Source organism: Bison bison, unplaced genomic scaffold (assembly GCF_000754665.1).
Source record: "Bison bison bison isolate TAMUID 2011002044 unplaced genomic scaffold, Bison_UMD1.0 scf7180017864043, whole genome shotgun sequence".
In the NCBI taxonomy this organism is placed as follows: Eukaryota; Metazoa; Chordata; class Mammalia; order Artiodactyla; family Bovidae; genus Bison; species Bison bison.
In genome coordinates, this window is record NW_011494615.1 from 10,473,990 (window position 1) to 10,480,482 (window position 6,493).

Sequence of the window (6,493 nt, forward strand, 5' to 3'; positions counted from 1 at the left end):
TCTGAGGAAGAAAATAACTTAGAACCAAAGGTTAAAATTAAACTGTTTTTACAAAAGCTGTTTACTTGACTGTGCCAGGTTGTGGTTGTGGCACACAAGACCTTTAGTTTTGGCACATGGCCTCTTAGTTGCGGCATGTGGGATCAAGTTCCCTGACGAGGGATCCAACCCGGGCCCCCTGCACTGGGAGCACGGCGTGCTAGCCACTGGACCACCAGGGAAGTCCCACAGGGGTTGAGAGTTTGATGCTGTTTTTAAAAGCATACTCTAGCCTTTTAAAGATGTAGGTGCGTGGCTGGGTTGCCCACTTTCCAAGCCTCATCTGGAAAATGGAGCCATGGCAGTACTGACCTGAGAGCATGTGGGCGAAGTTGTGTGAACTCAAGTGTGGGGGCCCCTGGCCGTTTCTGCAACATGGCGAAGGCTCAGCTCAGGTAGTGGTGGCCTTTGCTATTATAGCCATCCCTCACATGCTTCTGTTCCAAATCCAGGATTTGGATTTGGAATCCCCTGGAGACCCACACAGCAGTTCCACCAGGTGACTACTTTGTCACAGTGGTAACCTGTAGCTTCCTAGAGGCAGGAGAAAGAACCCGGGGGAGAAGACTGCTCCCTCTGTGTCTAAGGATTTAAACAAAAAGATGGCCTTTTGATAGCTGAGAGAGATTTTCATTATTATTGAAAATAATGCTCCTTTATAAAAAAAAAAATCCAGAAATAATAAAACTCTGTGAGATTAAGTCTGAGATATATTACTTTTCACTTTACTAATTTTGGACTGCAGCTAAACATTCTCTTTGTCAGTATCCCTTTAAAGAAAGCATTATTGGTAGATGTTGGGCATGTGTTAGAGTTAGAAGCTGATGATCTCTGAATTCTTATGCATAAAAGTGAGAAATAATGTATGAGGTCCCAGGGAGACCTAAGTGGTCCACACCTTCAAAACTCCTAAACAGGTTCCTTTGCATGAGCACAATGGTCCCTCTTCTCTCACATTTTGTTACCAGGGAGGGTTCTTTTTTTGGATAAATTTTGTAGGAAGCCAATTAAATATAGACACTGTTCCTTCCACTAAGCTTGAAGAAAAACACAACAGCCCTGCTTGGTTGATTTTATTTTCATTTTTTATTGAAAGCTTCATCAAAGAAAACAGAAGTTTAAACCTAACATCCACTGATCTACGGAAAGCTCAAGGAACAGGGAAAATGGTAGCTAATTTGACTGTGGTACAGATGAAAAAGTTAAAAATAAAACCAGAAACACCGTTCAATTACAGAATTTTCCATGACAGTCAAAGACAGCAGTACAAAATGCTCTTAAATAAAATTCAGAATTGAGTGATGTTTCAGAAGTTCTATGACATCAGATATGGCCTGAAACAACAGTTTTAAAAGAAGCTGTGTCCCTTTTTCTTCCGTTTTAGAAACTGAGTATTTCATAGCAAGTACACTTTTACATATATATTTTTTAAATTAAGACTCCAATTACATTCTTCTTTTTAAATAAATGGAAGCATTAATTCCCAGAATGGAGAAAAGTTTTTCAAGTATCTCTGTGAAATATTTTTCCTGTTTTGAAACATGGAATAACTCCTGTTTCACATATGAAAAAATAACCTATTTCGGGGAGGAGGACAGAGCATCTTTCTTAATAAGATTAGAGGGTTAACAATACAAAGCATAACACTGAAGTTACACTTTGGATACTATTTAAATTTGATTTTTTTTTTTTTTTTTACAAAATCCAATGGAATTTCAAGGTCATTCAGCCATAATGTGGTAACACAAAGTCAAAAAAATTATAAAACAACGCAAATTTTTGGTCAAAGATTTAAGATGGAGATAAAAGTGCATATTTAACCAAGAGCTATTACTGTATTCCCAAAACTCAATTTTGAGTTGAGCTGTTCTACTGGTTCAAATTTCAGTAGTGAACAAAATCAAAATAGCTTTCATTTGAGGAAAGCCAAATTCTTTGCTATCCTTTTTTCATTTATGTTCTGCAAGCATATAGCCAACTTGCAATTGTTTGCAGTGGATGGGAAAGGGACATTATGGATATTAAAAACTCACAGTATATAATGCACTGACATTCATTTTACCAATGATTTCAAAACTGCTTCAATAAATCAATCCTTAACGAGAAACAAAATAGATTTGAATTTTATTTCCAAATGTTTTTTGTTTTCCATCCTCAGGGTGAAATTCTAATAGAAGGAAAGAGAAGTCCTAATAGTTGAAAAGAGAAGATAAACAAGGTGCACAAAAGTAAATGATTAGCCCTTCAAAAAGTGGGAGCGATTGTGTTTCTGCAGGACGGGGGCTTCAGGGCAGTCACTAACTGGAGGGAATACAGTGGATTGAAAATGTGGACCCAGTGGCCTAGTGGTTCTTCCAGCAATTCCAAGACCCACCTCACCCTGCTCCAGCTTTAGAACTGCCGCATAGACAATGCTATTCTAAACTCATTATTCTCCCTCCCAGAAATAAAAAGACATTAACAAGGAGAAGCTATCCATCTTTTTTTTTTACATGACAGTTAGGATATATGTTGGGGGTAAAAAACCAGAAATCACCAGTCTGGGCTGAGCTTCCCTGCCTTACATCAAAAAAGATTGTTGGGGCCACTCAGGGATTTTGTTCTCAGCTTCTGTACTTTTCCTGAACTCTCTGTATTCCACAAGGGACAGCCATGACCAAGAATACTTGGATTACGGGACCAACTTCATGTTTCAGAATATTTGGTAGGAAATGTCCAGTTTGAGTTAGACTCAGCTGTCTTCCAATGCCATGGTAGGTGTCATTTGCAAAACAAATGGATTCATTACTGGAATCTCATTATTAGTCTGTCACGGGAAGGGTGTCAACCCCGTCAGTCCTTTAAATTGGAATGAGGGGCTGTCAGTCCCAGCGAGCTCAGAATTTTGAAGCCTGCCAGTCATGTTTTTCAATTACATGAAAAACAAAATTTCATTCTTACTCTTTTACTGAGGACAAGGTAATAGAGATCAGGGTTCTATGACATGTTTAGATTTGACTATGAAATATGGTTCCTCCAATGTGCTGCATGTCATTATCTACCTATATAAATAGCCTTTCATTTGATTTCATATCATATAAAAACATTTATCACTGAAACCCACTTAAAAATGTCTCCCTGCTTATCAGCTCATCTTGCAGTGGTTCCTGCACTCAAAGTAAGAATGAGACTGAATTGTCAAGTGTCTTTTCAGTCTCCTACTAAGATTATCATCTGTCTAGAGAGTCCATTGAAACTTTTCCTCAAGCATAAAGAAGACTTCAAAGGTCCTAATAAGATCTCAGCTTTCATTAATGGAAATTTTAGGTCACTGTGAAAGACATAGGGTGTGTGTGTGCACACGCTAAGTCACTGCAGTCGTGCTGACTCTGTGTGGTTCTATGGACTGTCACCTACCAGGCTCCTCTGTCTATGAGATTCTCTAGGCAAGAATCCTGGAGTGGGTTGCTGTGCCCTCCTCCAGGGGATCTTCGTAACCCAGGGATCAAACCTGTATCTCTTATGTCTACCTGCAGCGGCAGGCAGGTTCTTTACCACTAGGGCTACCTGGGAAGCCCATATGCGTATAATAGACACCCCAATTATTCAAATAGAATTAGGAAAACTAAGTACTTTTATTTTCTTATCCGTAGATTAAAAATGATTATAAAAGTTTTTTAAGCAGTTAATGGATTCTGTAGGTTCAGCGAACCTCCTGTCCTATCTGGCCTCCTCCTAGGGCTGTCCATCTCTGATACGGGTGCTTTTAACATGTAGTTTTTCATTAAGAGGGGGTGGAAGTGCGTCATAGGTGCTGTCAAATGCAGCGGATCTGTTAAGGTCACAGGAGAGCTGATTCAAGTGGTGACGCACGGCACAACATTTGAGGGTTGAAACTGCCAGGGGAACAAACTAACCCTGACCAAACCACAGCTGGGTCAAAGGTTTTATTCTTGAGAGAATAGCATGTAACTTGCAGTATTTTGGACACGCCCGTGTTGAAGGCCAGTCTTCCACCCTGCAAGTGTTACCTCTGGTCGCTGATGACTTCAGAAGATGTGGTCACGCGCTGAGGAGTTCCCAGTCACCATGCAGACTGCCTTGACAATACCTCCTCCACATTCAAAGAATACCCGCTTCTCCACTGACCACGGAACCCGAGTTTGGAGGAAATAATGTTTATCCCATTTGGATTATGGTTTTACTTTGCTTACTGACACTTAGGTTAAGTCTTGGCAATTGCAGGTGAGAGGAAAAATTGAAAATCTGAATAAATGCTTGAAGTATAGTGAACCAGAATACTTTAAAAAATGATTGTAGTCCTAAATTGGGTTAAAAGCTCCATAACCTGTACTGTTGATTAAAATGGAATTCTGATGTCAGTGTGTATTGAATGCATGTTTTGGTTTATTTTTCATACAATGTAATGCTGCCTACCTATTGATGTATTTATTTTTTTCCCAGGCTTGATTCTTAAAATTAATTTTTAGGTGATAAATTTTAGAGATGATACATGCAAATTTGAACATGTGCCACTTTTCCTTCTTTTTGATTTAAAATAAGATATGTTATGGCATAATATATATTAAAAAAAACAAACATAAAGCACAGATGGACACCTAAAATGGCAAGTCATTTTCTTTTGCCTGAAGTGGCTTAAAAAATTGAGATTACTGAAATTTTATAGTTGAAAAAAATGTTGCTGAATGTATAAATAAAGCAGTAGTTTTGAATAGAAACAGGAAGTTACCTAGGCACATTCATCAGCCACGTGGTAGCTACCTCTTAGCCTCATTGTTGATTGTGGAAATGAGACTTTCTTAGCATCACATTATGTTTTGATTTATTTTGTTTTACAGAAAACAAAGGAAGTATGTTGATTTCATATTCAAATGAATTATGCCCAGGATAATCCTTATTTATACACAGAGTTCAGAGACTGAAAAAGAGAAATAAAAAGCACAGCTCCTATACAGGTTTGCTCATCCCCCGTAACTCAGGGGCCCATTTCTCAAAGAGAAAATGCCGTCCTTAAAATACATGAGAAGCTGAAGAATGGAACAAAACAAAAGTTTAGTATTCTCTCTAAAGCATGGAAAACCATAGGGATGGCTGTGACCAGTTGGAATTTTTTTGTAGCACATGCTACACTGCCTTGGCTAAATTTTTGCCTCTAAATGGACCACAAAGATATGGAATCACTCTCTAGATAAGAGCTTTCAATTCATGGGATTTTCAAATAAGAGAATTAGGTATATTTTAACACTAGACCTTTGTTTATAGATCAAACAGTATAATGTTGATGAATTTTATGAGTCAAACTCATTATTCATGTTGACCTAGTGGGAATATGATTTACCTTTTAATATGTTAGTTTTTAAATGCCTACCCTGTTCTCTTTTATAGTGCCTCTTCCTTCTGGACTAAGGTTCCTGTCACTTTGTGCAAAGAGTTTCAACTATTGATTCTAATAAGCCATTAGAAAGCCATTCTAGTGCATGGTTCAATTAACAGAGTTCCACTGTCTTTCATTTCAGGTAAAACTGTACAGGTTGAACATAGATTTTATGAGTCAAATATGCAGAAGTGCTTGGTAAGTCAATTTAATTCATTTTAGACAAAGTTTTGCATCATTGTCAATGTAATATATATCTCCTTTGGCTTTAAGAATCGATCAAATCTAATTATTTGGGTTCTTATTCATATAAATCATATAATTTCTTGATTGTCAACTAGCATTAAAAGCTTACCTGAATTCCACTAATAGAATCCTCAATCTCATTGGTCCTATTTGCCTCAGAGAGTTAAACTGAAATTAAAAAGTCTACCTTGTCTTTCTTCTGGCGATACCAGGATATGAAAATACAATGAAATGAGGCACACACACAAAAAAGATACCCCTTCCCCAAGTGCAGAGTCAAGGTGGCTATTCACGGTAGATGATGACAAGACTGAGACGAGAAGACAAAATCTAGAGGCGCGGGAATTTAGAAGCAAGGCTATTGTTAGAAATACCGCACAAGGCCTTTTCAGGAGACCACTCACCACTCAACAGAGCATCACTGAGCTTTTTCAACAAGTGATCTTTCAGACCAGTTCAGGAAGTATCTTGAGTCCAAAATTCACATAATGAAATTTCAACCTGTTAAACAAGTGTGTTAGCTCATTGGTGGCCATCGATACAGACTTCATGATTCAAGAGCACTAGGAAAGAACCAGAAAAGCACATGGAATTTAAAGCCATTTGGCTCTATTGGTTGGAATCCAGAACTCTTGGCGCTAATATTGCGGACCACAGGAACAAGCTTCTACTATCCACAAATATACATTTAAAATAAAAACAATTTTTTTTTTTTTTGCAGTACGTAAAACACCAGTGGAAGGTAGTTTAAACAAAGAACTGGTCCGGCCATGTAGGTCAAATAAAATTTTAAAAAAGAAAAGAGAGGAAAAGAAAAGCAACCTCTATCTTCTG

At 38.0% G+C, this 6,493-nt stretch overlaps 1 protein-coding gene across 1 annotated transcript in view; it reads right to left on the reverse strand.

Moving 5' to 3' along the window:
- Window positions 1–1,106: 1,106 nt before the first annotated feature.
- The window catches only part of LOC104985408 (RNA-binding motif, single-stranded-interacting protein 3-like), a 79,033-nt gene continuing 73,646 nt past the window's right edge, over window positions 1,107–6,493 (reverse strand). The window contains exon 6 of the mRNA XM_010835565.1: window positions 1,107–6,487. The gene's annotated coding sequence lies outside the window, so the exon portion shown is untranslated. The remainder of the gene's footprint in view (window positions 6,488–6,493) is intronic.